Below are 11,975 nucleotides of genomic sequence, written 5' to 3'. Positions count from 1 at the left end.
AAGTGCACATGGAATTGTAGTTCATAGTTACACTGTATTTTACAGTGGTTATTAACTAATCACTTTGTAATAATTACACTTTGGTTTCTTTGGGATTCATTGAAAAAAATCATCACTATGTATTTGGTATAGTAGCTGACGAACTATGTTTCTTTGACATTGCTACCATATTATTTCCTATTAAATAAATAGGAAACACTTTAATTTACAGTCTTGGGTAACACCAGTAGAAACAGGACTGTCAAATAAAGAATTACCCAGTTCACTTAAATCAAGCATTCTATGTACTCTGTTTATCAACATGTTCCGGTTTAGTGCACACGTTCACAACAGTCCTAAGCCATTGCGTCTATCTGGAATGGTATGTGGTTATCCTGAAGAGAGATGTGCGGAAAGTTGAAAAGAATCTAAAGATATTCTAAGAATACTAATAACTTTAGAAGAAATATGAATGCTTGTTGCCGGAGCATAATATAACTTGACAGTGAAAACTATCATTGAAAAGTAATCCTGTCATTTAATCCATGATTTCTGTTTGAGCATAGTACAAAGAATGTATATCACTCTTATAAATATACACTTAAACAAACACTCAATGTAATATCTATCAATATAATATTAGGATTACATGAAACACAATAGCGCTACTAAAATTCTTCTTCTCTTTTATTTGCTTTGAAAGATATTTGAAAAGAGAATGAAACAATCAAACAATGATATTGTGATCAGAACAATAGTACTCTATTTAGTTAAACAAATATATAATATATAGTACAGTTAATCCTGTGTACAAAATCTAATGTATGGTTGAAGATATAATTTTGTATATTTCTGCCAGTCTCATAATTTGTAGTCTCATAATTGTATTAATTTATATGTCCTTCTACAGTAGCTATAATCGTTAACTTGGGCACATCCATTTCTGTTACTATTGCTACACAAAAAGGCAATCTACAGCAGTGGCAAGAACCACTTTTATTTACATTTTTCATTGTTTCATTTTCCCCAAGCTTAAGATTGATACAAATAGCTTTTGGAAGATAAATAATTATTAAAAGCTATCATATTCTGTACACCCCTATATCACACATTTGGTGAAATTCTTTACCAAACATTTTTTTTTTAAACATTTAGCAGACACTCCTATAAAAAGCGACTTACAGGAGCAATTTGGGTTAAGTGCCTTGCTCAAGGGCACAGACAGATTTTTCACTTAGTTGGCTCAGGGATTCAAACCAGTGAAATTTCGGTTAATCGCCCAACACTTTTAACCGCTAGGCTTCTTGCCAACCTATGATTGGTTAAGTACTGTAAACAACATTGAAATATAGTTCACCTTACACAAGTGATTAATTAAACAATGCTAGACAAAACATTAGGCAAAAATAAAATATGAAGTGCTGTATACAGTTTAGTCCTAAACAAACACAGACAAAGCATTAGCAAAAAACGTAACATATATGTTAACACAAATTTTTTGAAATAACAGAAACTATGTCATCCATGATAATGAATATATCTCAGACAGTTTAAACTGAGTACAAATTATTTTGAAGACTGAATATTTCAAATCTGCATCTTGAAAGGCCTCATGTCATTGCCATCGGCATTCCCAAAAACAAACAAGCCCCTTACCAAAATGTATTTAACTAATGTACTCTTGGTTAATTTACAATAGACTGATAATAGACTTGAACACTATTGTCTTACACAATGTCAATTCCATTATATTTTTTGGTTACAGATTCTGGGTGTGTATACGTGCATGTATGTGTGTGTATGTGTGTGTTCTGTGTCTGTCTGTCTGTCTGTGTTGATTATCTCGCTCTAACGATGACAGACAAGGCAAGCTATGTCACAGCTAGTCAGCCATTGCTACTTACTGTATGCTTAGTTCACCCAACTGTAGCTTCTCTGTCTCTTCCCTTCCCACAATGCATAGAGCCCCTATAAGGGCAGGGAAAATGATCCTGATACTGCTACTGTTCCATCTCAAATGAGAGGAGCCTTCTTCTGACCACATTTGAATGGCGAGTTCCTCACACTCTCTGTTTGTCTAATGTGGTGCTAAATGTTCAAGGAACTCTGTCTCTCTCCTTGGCATCCCCCGGTCATCCCTCTAGATACAAACACACACACACTGTTTGGGGTTGGAGAGCCCTCGTTGTGAGTAAAATAAATAATATAAAATAAATAAATAGGTCATTTAGCAGACGCTCTTATCCAGAGCGACTTACAGGAGCAATTAGGGTTAAGTGCCTTGCTCAAGGGCACAGACAGATTTTTCACCTAGTCGGCTCGGGGATTAGAACCAGCGACCTTTCGGTTACTGGCACAACGCTCTTAACCACTAAGCTACCTGCCGCCGGAAGCCCAGGTAGGGGTAGAGAGAAAGCACCATGGAGGGTTAGGTGAGTCAACACAGATACAAAGGAATGGAAACTGGCTAACTGTTAGAGCCCCTATGTCTCTGTCTGACTGGCTCTTCCTGGACACCCACCATCTAACTACAGAACACACCAACACAATGCACAATCCCCCTGCTGTTATGAGTTATTGCATCACTTATAGGCCTACAGTATTAGGCAATGACATTCAACATGACATTCAGATTTTAGTTACTTTAGGCTACCTCAAAGCAAGTAAAAGTGCTCTTTCCTTTTCCAAAGCAAATGAAGGGCATGAGGTGATGCAAGACATTATTGCAACATGAACAAGGTGAGCTCATCTCTCAAATGGAAACTCAAATGGAACAGCTTTTATGCCCACAGCCGCCCCAGCTAGCACATTTGGTTCCTTGGAAGTTGTCGGAACGTATGTTTTTTGTTTCACATTGGTTGTTTTTTAAACGTCCTGAGAAGTGACAATTTCACCTGTTCTGGGAACGTTTATTTTTAGGTTGCAGGGAGGTTCTGAGAACGTTTTACTCTGGTTCCTTGAAAGTTTTCCTGGGAGGTTTTATTAACTTTCTGAGAACAGAAATGATGTTATTTTGAGGTTTTTCAATAACTTCCTTCAAACTTTCATGAATGTTTCAATAAGACTTTTAATAACACTGCTAGCTTATTTTGGGTAAACTTTTTTTTAAAACTCCAAGCACAGATAGGACACATGGAAATTCATTTTCTTAGGCATTAATCATACAAACACATCTATTTTTTTTATTGTGACACGGCATCAGTGAGATTGGAACTTGTAATTTTCTGTTCTTTATCCATTAAATTAGTCCACTGCGCTACCAGAATGGAGCTAGTATGACATGTTCTTTTTACGCATGCAATGCAGTTCATTTTAGTCTATTCAAACAGAGCCCATTTCAAAGGGAACAAGCACTCATTAAGATCAGGTCTGGCCAATTAGTTGGCACGGCCAACACACCTGAACACACTTAACAAGATAGAGGATAGAGGGAGTTTTGTTGATATTAAGAAGGGAATGTATATGTTTTTAAATAACATTCTTAGAATGTTCTCTGAACGTTACTAACGTTTTCTTGTGGTTTTTATGGAAAGTTTTCTTAATGTTCTCTGAACAATTTGAGAACGTGACTTTAAATAGAACCATGAGGAAACCTGTAGGAAACGTTATGCTGAAGTACTGAAATTCTCACAGAAGAATGTTGTTTCTTAACGTTCTCTGAATTATTTGAGAACATTCCCAATGTCAAACCAGTTGTAGAACATTCCTAGAACAATACCAAAATTGAAATTAAATGTAACCATGTTTGAATTTTTAGGAAACGTTTTGTTAAAGTAATAAAATACCAATAAATTATATTTTTATTGTCAAGTCCTTAAATGTGCTGAGAATGTTCCAAAGCCAAGCAACTATCCTGCACGATTCCCAGAAAGCTGTGGGAAGGTTGTATGCAAAATAACCATAGGACAACCACACTCTCACCAAGCTCTAAGAAACATATGGTTTTCAGAACGTTATGTGCTAGCTGGGGCGAAGAGAAGATTGCTTAATATTGAAGCAAATGTTGTAGCTAAACTCATGTTTCCACCCTTTTACAGGATGTAGGCCTATAGGTTACAGCATTGCGCCACAGGTGATGTTACTTGGCTGATCATATGAGTTGGTTTCTGTAGCCTACACTCTTCTGGCAGTCTATCTTTGAGGACTCTTTCCATCAAATGTACAAAAGCTTATTTTTACATATCTTAGCCAATCAAATTTCTAACGGAAGAGAAACGAACAACCACAAACCTTTTGGGAGAAAGGATAGTGGTTTTGCTGAAACAGCGGAGTAGGACGATGTCATGGATCTGCGTGCTGAAAATGTCATTTCCTTGCGGTTGGCAAACTGCTAATATAATGTGGGCAACACATTCGCCTACGCCAACAAATAAGCAAAAGATAGGTAATTATAACTATAGCCTGTAGGTCAGTGAAACTAACGTAATATCCATGTTGATAAGCCTATAGTCGCATGCGTAAAAGGTGGTCAATGAAGTGGATACATTAGTCTACAATGAGTCTAGGCTACAATTGAGTTGCTTTTAAAAAAATCTCGAATCCTCCTCAAAACCTAGGTCCCCACAGAGTCATTGACAACAGCGGCAGGCATTTTCATTTTCTCGACTTTAATAATCAATGGAAGTAGGCTGTTGGCTGTTTTCGCAAAATTAGAACAGACTATTTAATAATAATAAATAATATGCCATTTAGCAGACGCTTTTATCCAAAGCGACTTACAGTCATGCGTGCACAATTTTTTTTGTGTATGGGTGGTCCCGGGGATCGAACCCACTACCTTGGCGTTACAAGCGCCGTGCTCTACCAGTTGAGCTACAGAGGACCACAATAAATATTTCTTGCATTTAGGGGGTGAATAACCATTTATTCACATCATTCAATATCTCTCATGAATAGGCCTTGTTATGCATGAGCCTTTATAGTTTTTGATTGAAATGTTATCAAAAATTACTGTTTATTATATTTTATTTGCACAAGGGAGGAACCCTAAATTGTCTTATGAGCAGAGCCTCACCCTTTAAAACGAACTCAAAAATGTTTAAATGAATGTTGACTCATGTCATAATATTCAACATATTATTTATTGACCAGCTGCTTACAAAACTATTGAGAATCCTCGACTAATGCAAAGCCTACTCACAATCTGTTCTTAACCTCCCGAGTGGCGGGAGGTTCAAATCAAGGCTCTGTCGTAGCCGGCCGCGACCGGGAGACCCATGGGGCGGCGCACAATTGGCCCAGCGTCGTCCAGGGTAGCGGAGGGAATGGCCGGCAGGGTTGTAGAGCATGGCGTTTGCAACATTTACATTACATTTTAGTCATTTAGCAGACGCTCTTATCCAGAGCGACTTACAGTTAGTGAATACATTATTATTTTTTCATACTGGCCCCCCGTGGGAAACCAACCCACAACCCTGGCGTTGCAAACGCCATGCTCTATCAACTGAGCTACATCCCTGCCGGCCATTCCCTCCCCTACCCTGGACGACGCTGGGCCAATTGTGCGCCGCCCATGAGTCTCCCGGTCGCGGCCGGCTGCGACAGAGCCTGGATGCGCCAGGGTTGTGGGTTGGTTTCCCACGGGGGGCCAGTATGAAAAAATAATAATGTATGCACTAACTGTAAGTTTCTCTGGATAAGAGCGTCTACTAAATGACAAAAAATAATAATAAAAAAAATAGAAGTTAAAATGTGATGTGTTAGAAATTGCGTAATTCAAATCTGGTATTGGAATAAGAGAAAACATAATCAAGAGATTTTCAATCCAAGCTACATTTATTATATGCAAAATGTATGTATGATAAGTATGAAGGTTCGTATACGGGCTCACTGAAAAACCACGCAGGGCAGACAGAGAACTTTTTATTTATTTTATTTTTATTTCACCTTTATTTAACCAGGTAAGCCAGTTGAGAACAGGTTCTCATTTACAACTGCGACCTGGCCAAGATAAAGCAAAGTAGTGCAATAAAAACAACACAGAGTTACATATGGGGTAAAAAAAAAACATAAAGTCAGAAATACAACAGAAAATATATATACAGTGTGTGCAAATGTAGCAAGTTATGGAGGTAAGGCAATAAATAGGCTATAGTGCAGAATAATTACAATAGTATTAACACTGGAATGCTAGATGTGCAAGAGATGATGTGCAAATAGAGATACTGGGGTGCAAAAGAGCAAAATAAATAACAATATAGGGATGAGGTAGTTGGGTGGGCTAATTTCAGATGGGCTGTGTACAGGTGCAGTGATCGGTAAGGTGCTCTGACAACTGATGCTTAAAGTTATTGAGGGAGATAAGAGTCTCCAGCTTCAGAGATTTTTGCAATTCGTTCCAGTCATTGGCAGCAGAGAACTAGAAGGAATGGCGGCCAAAGGAGGTGTTGGCTTTGGGAATGACCAGTGAGATATACCTGCTGGAGCGCAGACTACGGGTGGGTGCTGCTATGGTGACCAATGAGCTAAGATAAGGCGGGGATTTGCCTAGCAGTGATTTATAGATGGCCTGGAACCAGTGGGTTTGACGACGAACATGTAGTGAGGACCAGCCAACAAGAGCGTACAGGTCACAGTGGTGGGTAGTGTATGGGGCTTTGGAGACAAAACGGATGGCACTGTGATAGACTACATCCAATTTGCTGAGTAGAGTGTTGGAGGCTATTTTGTAAATGACATCGCCGAAGTCAAGGATCGGTAGGATAGTCAGTTTTACGAGGGCATGTTTGGCAGCATGAGTGAAGGAGGCTTTGTTGCGAAATAGGAAGCCGATTCTAGATTTAACTTTGGATTGGAGATTCTTTATGTGAGTCTGGAAGTTGAGTTTACAGTCTAACCAGACACCTAGATATTTGTAGTTGTCCACATACTCTAGGTCAGACCCGTCGAGAGTGGTGATTCTAGTCGGGTGGGCGGGTGCTAGCAGCGTTCGATTGAAAAGCATGCATTTAGTTTTACTAGTGTTTAAGAGCAGTTGAAGGCTACTGAAGGATTGTTGTATGGCGTTGAAGCTCGTTTGGAGGTTTGTTAACACAGTGTCCAATGAAGGGCCAGATGTATACAAAATGGTGTCGTCTGCGTAGAGGTGGATCTGAGAGTCACCAGCAGCAAGAGCGACATCATTGATATACACGGAGAAAAGTGTCGGCCCAAGAATTGAACCCTGTGGCACCCCCATAGAGACTGCCATAGGTCCAGACAACAGGCCCTCCGATTTGACACACTGAACTCTATCTGAGAAGTAGTTGGTGAACCAGGCGAGGCAGTCATTTGAGAAACCAAGGCTGTTTAGTCTGCCAATAAGAATGCGGTGGTTGACAGAGTCGAAAGCCTTGGCCAGGTCGATGAAGACGGCTGCACAGTACTGTCTATTATCAATCGTGGTTATAATATCGTTTAGGACCTTGAGCGTGGCTGAAGTGCACCCGTAACCAGCTCGGAAACCGGATTGCATAGCGGAGAAGGTACGGTGGTATTCGAAATGGTCGATGATCTGTTTGTTAACTTGGCTTTCGAATACTTTCGAAAGGCAGGGCAGGATGGATATAGGTCTGTAGCAGTTTGGATCTAGAGTGTCACCCCCTTTGAAGAGGGGGATGACCGCGGCAGCTTTCCAATCTCTGGGGATCTCAGACGTTATGAAAGAGAGGTTGAACAGACTAGTAATAGGGGTTGCGACAATTTCGGCGGCTAGTTTTAGAAAGAAAGGGTCCAGATTGTCTAGCCCAGCTGATTTGTAGGGGTCCAGATTTTGCAGCCCTTTCAAAACATCAGCTGTCTGAATTTGTGTGAAGGAGAAGCGGGGGGGGCATGGGCAAGTTGCAGCAGAGGGTGCAGAGTTGGTGGCCGGGTTAGTGGTAGCCAGATGGAAAGCATGGCCAGCTGTAGCAAAATGCTTGTTGAAATTCTCGATTATTGTAGATTTATCGGTGGTGATAGTGTTTCCTAGCCTCAGTGCAGTGGGCAGCTGGGAGGAAGTGCTCTTATTCTCCATGGACTTTACAGTGTCCCAAAACTTTTTGGAGTTAGTGCTACAGGATGCAAATTTCTGTTTGAAAAAGTTAGCCTTTGCTTTCCTGACTGCTTGTGTATATTGGTTCCTAACTTCCCTGAAAAGTTGCATATCGCGGGGGCTATTTGATGCTAATGCTGTACGCCACAGGATGTTTTTGTGCTGGTCAAGGGCAGTCAAGTCTGAGGAGAACCAGGGGCTATATCGGTTCTTAGTTCTGTATTTTTTGAATGGGGCATGTTTATTTAAGATTGAGAGGAAATTACTTTTAAGGAACAACCAGGCATCCTCTACTGACTGAATGAGATCTATATCCATCCAGGATACCTGGGCCAGGTCAATTAGGAAGGCCTCCTCGCTAAAGTGTTTTAGGGAGCGTTTGACAGTGATGAGGGGTGGTCGTTTGACCGCGGACCCGTTACGGACGCAGGCAATAAGGCAGTGATCGCTGAGATCCTGGTTGAAGACAGCTGAGGTGTATTTAGAGGGTATGTTAGTCAGGATCAGGGGCGGTGTGTTCAATAGGGCGATATGGGCGACGCACTGCCAAACGGGAAAAGGAAGGGATTTTTTTTCTAATCAATTATATCACGGCAACAGTAGTTATCAGTGTTCTAATCTGATCTGACTGCCACTAAATGTCAAATCAGGCTAAAGTCGTGCTTCAAATGGCCCCGCCCGTTTTTGGGGCGATTTCAGTCAGGTTGAAAATCGCCCAGAAGTCTGTCATAGACTCTCATGTAAAATCTATTTTTTTCAAATTTCAAAGCTTTCAATACAATCTCTATGGGTGTCTGAGGGCTTGCACTTACGCGCTTTCGTCATACGTGACGTAACCATGAACGTAACTAAGAAAATAGCGGCTAGCAGCGTCTCTGTTGCGACCTGCAGTGTGGCGTTATCTTATGTTTTTAATTTGTACACTTAGTGGCGTTATTTTATGTTTTTAATTTGTACACTTAGTTTACAAACATTCTGCCAACCATGGATTTCCAGTGGTGGGTTTTGGACTGATCTTGTTGATCGTGTACATACCCGCTACGAACGGACTAAATAATGAAAACGCTGCTGGCAGCGGAATCCAATACAGCTGGGAGACTTGGCTGGATGACAGAGTCCCGGACAGAGAAGTGGAGCCGGCCGGCTTCACCCTGGTCAGAGCGGACCGCGATCTGACAGTCACAGGGAAAATCGATCCTGGTAAGAGAGCGACTCTGTACCCCCGACATTGAACTGCTTTCTGTGTCACTGCGACCTTACTATCTGCCCCGTGAGTTCCCCCAATTGTTTGTTACCGTTGTGTACTGTTGATAATCACAAGTTTACTGGAGAACTGAGACCAAGTAGAGACTTTGGACAGGGTGGATATGGTATAATAAAGGCAGTTTATTCAGAGGTAAAGATATCTGGAATCGCGTGCACGGACTCGTTCGTCAAACTCTTAGGGAGCTATCTGAAGAGAGCCCCGAAAACATTGTGTGCAGACATTTTATACAATAAATGATGTAGGTTGAATCTAGTAGTTCTGATCTTCTGATTGGTCCTGATGAGTTGGGCGAGGTCCCCTCCACTGTTGCATTGGCTCTGAGTCGGGTTCTCTGTCTTCAAATGTTCAGCCTAAAGAGAGGGGATTTTTGTGTGTGTGTGTGTGTGTGTTTAACAGTGATGATGTGTGTGTGTGTGTGTGTTATCAGTGATGATGTGTGTGTGTGTGTGTGTGTGTGTGTGTGTGTGTGTGTGTGTGTGTGTCCTCAGAGCAAGAACTCGTGAGTTGGAAGAACTGAGAGACCTATGGCGTGGGTGTTGTCCTTGGCCACCTGCTGACAAGGCTGACAAGATAGGACTCTTTTGTCCATTGTTATAGGATAGGAACAGCATTGATTGAAAACAAACGCCCAACACAAAATGGGTCATGCACAAGATTTTAGTCAGACCAAGCTATAACATTATATATTTACTACGACAGTACATTCAACCAAAAGCTAATATAACAAAGGCATCAGAGATTATTTATAATCTGTCACAGAAACTGGAATCCATCTCCCCAGATCAGTCAATAAATGCTTCTGGTATTGACTTATATGCTGCCCCTGTCTTCATGTTGTTGCTGGACATATCTTTTTTAAAATGTGTGTAGGTCACCTAAATCATCAGAAAAATTGCCCCTCCTGAGAATTTTTTCAGGAGCCGCCACTGGTCAGGATGATATCTATGAGGGTACCCATGTTTAAGGATTTAGGGTTGTACCTGGTAGGTTCGTTGATAATTTGCGTGAGGTTGAGGGCATCTAGCTTGGATTGTAGGATGGCTGGGGTATTAAGCATATCCCAATTTAGGTCACCAAGCAGTACAAACTCAGAGGATAAATGGGGGGCAATCAATTCACATATGGTGTCCAGGGCACAGCTGGGGGCTGAGGGGGGTCTGTAGCAAGCGGCAACAGTGAGAGACTTATTTCTGGAAAGGTGGATTTTTAGAAGTAGAAGCTCAAACTGTTTGGGCACAGACCTGGATAGTATGATAGAGCTCTGCAGGCTATCTCTACAGTAGATTGCAACTCCACCCCCTTTGGCAGTTCTATCTAGACGGAAAATGTTATAGTTGGGGATGGAAATTTCAGAATTTTTGGTGGCCTTCCTGAGCCAGGATTCAGACACTGCTAGAACATCAGGGTTGGCAGAGTGTGCTAACGCAGTGAATAACTCAAACTTAGGAAGTAGACTTCTGATATTTATGTGCAAGAAACCAAGACTTTTGCGATTACAGAAGTCATCAAATGATAACAAACTAAACCATTGTTTACAGGTTCTTTCTCAAATACTCTGACAGAGAGTTCCCACCTCTTCTGTTGGCCAATCAGAGTAAAGGTCTGAGTGTGGTTTAGACTTTACTCAGCCAATCCGTTGGCGCACGGGTTAGTCCCAACCCCTTGGCGCTCCACCCCTTGGCGCTCCACCGTTCCCAGGCATAAGTTGCTATCATAATAACCTGTAGAGTCAGCACCCAAAAGACACCCTTCCAATCTGTACTCTATGTACCTACGTTCAAGGACGGTTTCACAGACAACAAAGAGAGAGTGTTCGTATCTGTAAGAAATACAAGTCTTATCTGTCCTACCCCTAACGTTCCTTACATGAATCACAGCCTGTTATGTGAAACAAATTATATCAGTATAGTACAAACCTATGCTCCTCATTAATGCATTCCTTCTAAGCTATTCATCACTTCAATCCAATTATTAGAAAATAGAACCTCACATAAGGAATATTGTTTCCTTCCTGTACAAGTGCTGCTGTTTTTCTATTGTGAATAAAAAATGGAATTAAATGGATGTGTTTCAAACCAGCCTATTCTAATGTATGTTTAAACCTTTTTTAGGAACACCTACTGTATGTCTGTGTGAAACTATTCCAGGAATATTTATAATCTGCAGAACCTATCTATTAAACTTTGACATAACACTACTGACATAGGCTGTAGATTAGTGATTCACAGCCTAATTTTGACATGGTATAGGCGTAGGCTACTACATGATTAATACATTATGCTGCAAAGATAATAGTAATACAAATATATAATAATATTACATTATTTGAAACCAAAATTGCCAAGTATCTAATAGCCTTTATAATTATAGACCTATTGATATTATTCGGCTATTCTTGCAATATGATGTTTCTCAACGGGGCAGCACAGAGTCACGTCCTCAAAAGTGTCTGTAATGATCTGCTTCTCTTGCCTTAAATTCCCCTTTGAAATGTTGACTCCATTCCTGTTTACCGTCTTCACCTAGTTTACGTCGCCACATTGTGCTGTGAGCGCACAGAGCGCGTGCGGTTTGCGCTCAAAGCCAGCCTGTCGCGAGGCACAGCGCGGATTGGTGGGCTCTGCTAGAGCAGCCTTGCAGACCACCTTGGGGTGCACGAGCTCTGTGCAAGACTCCTGCAATGACCGCTTTTACCTTGGGGCGGGGTTTAGGGTCGTG

The sequence above is a fragment of the Coregonus lavaretus genome, assembly GCF_964263955.1.
Source record: "Coregonus lavaretus genome assembly, chromosome: 8".
Lineage (NCBI taxonomy): Eukaryota > Metazoa > Chordata > Actinopteri > Salmoniformes > Salmonidae > Coregonus > Coregonus lavaretus.
Note: the sequence above shows the minus strand (reverse complement) of the source record.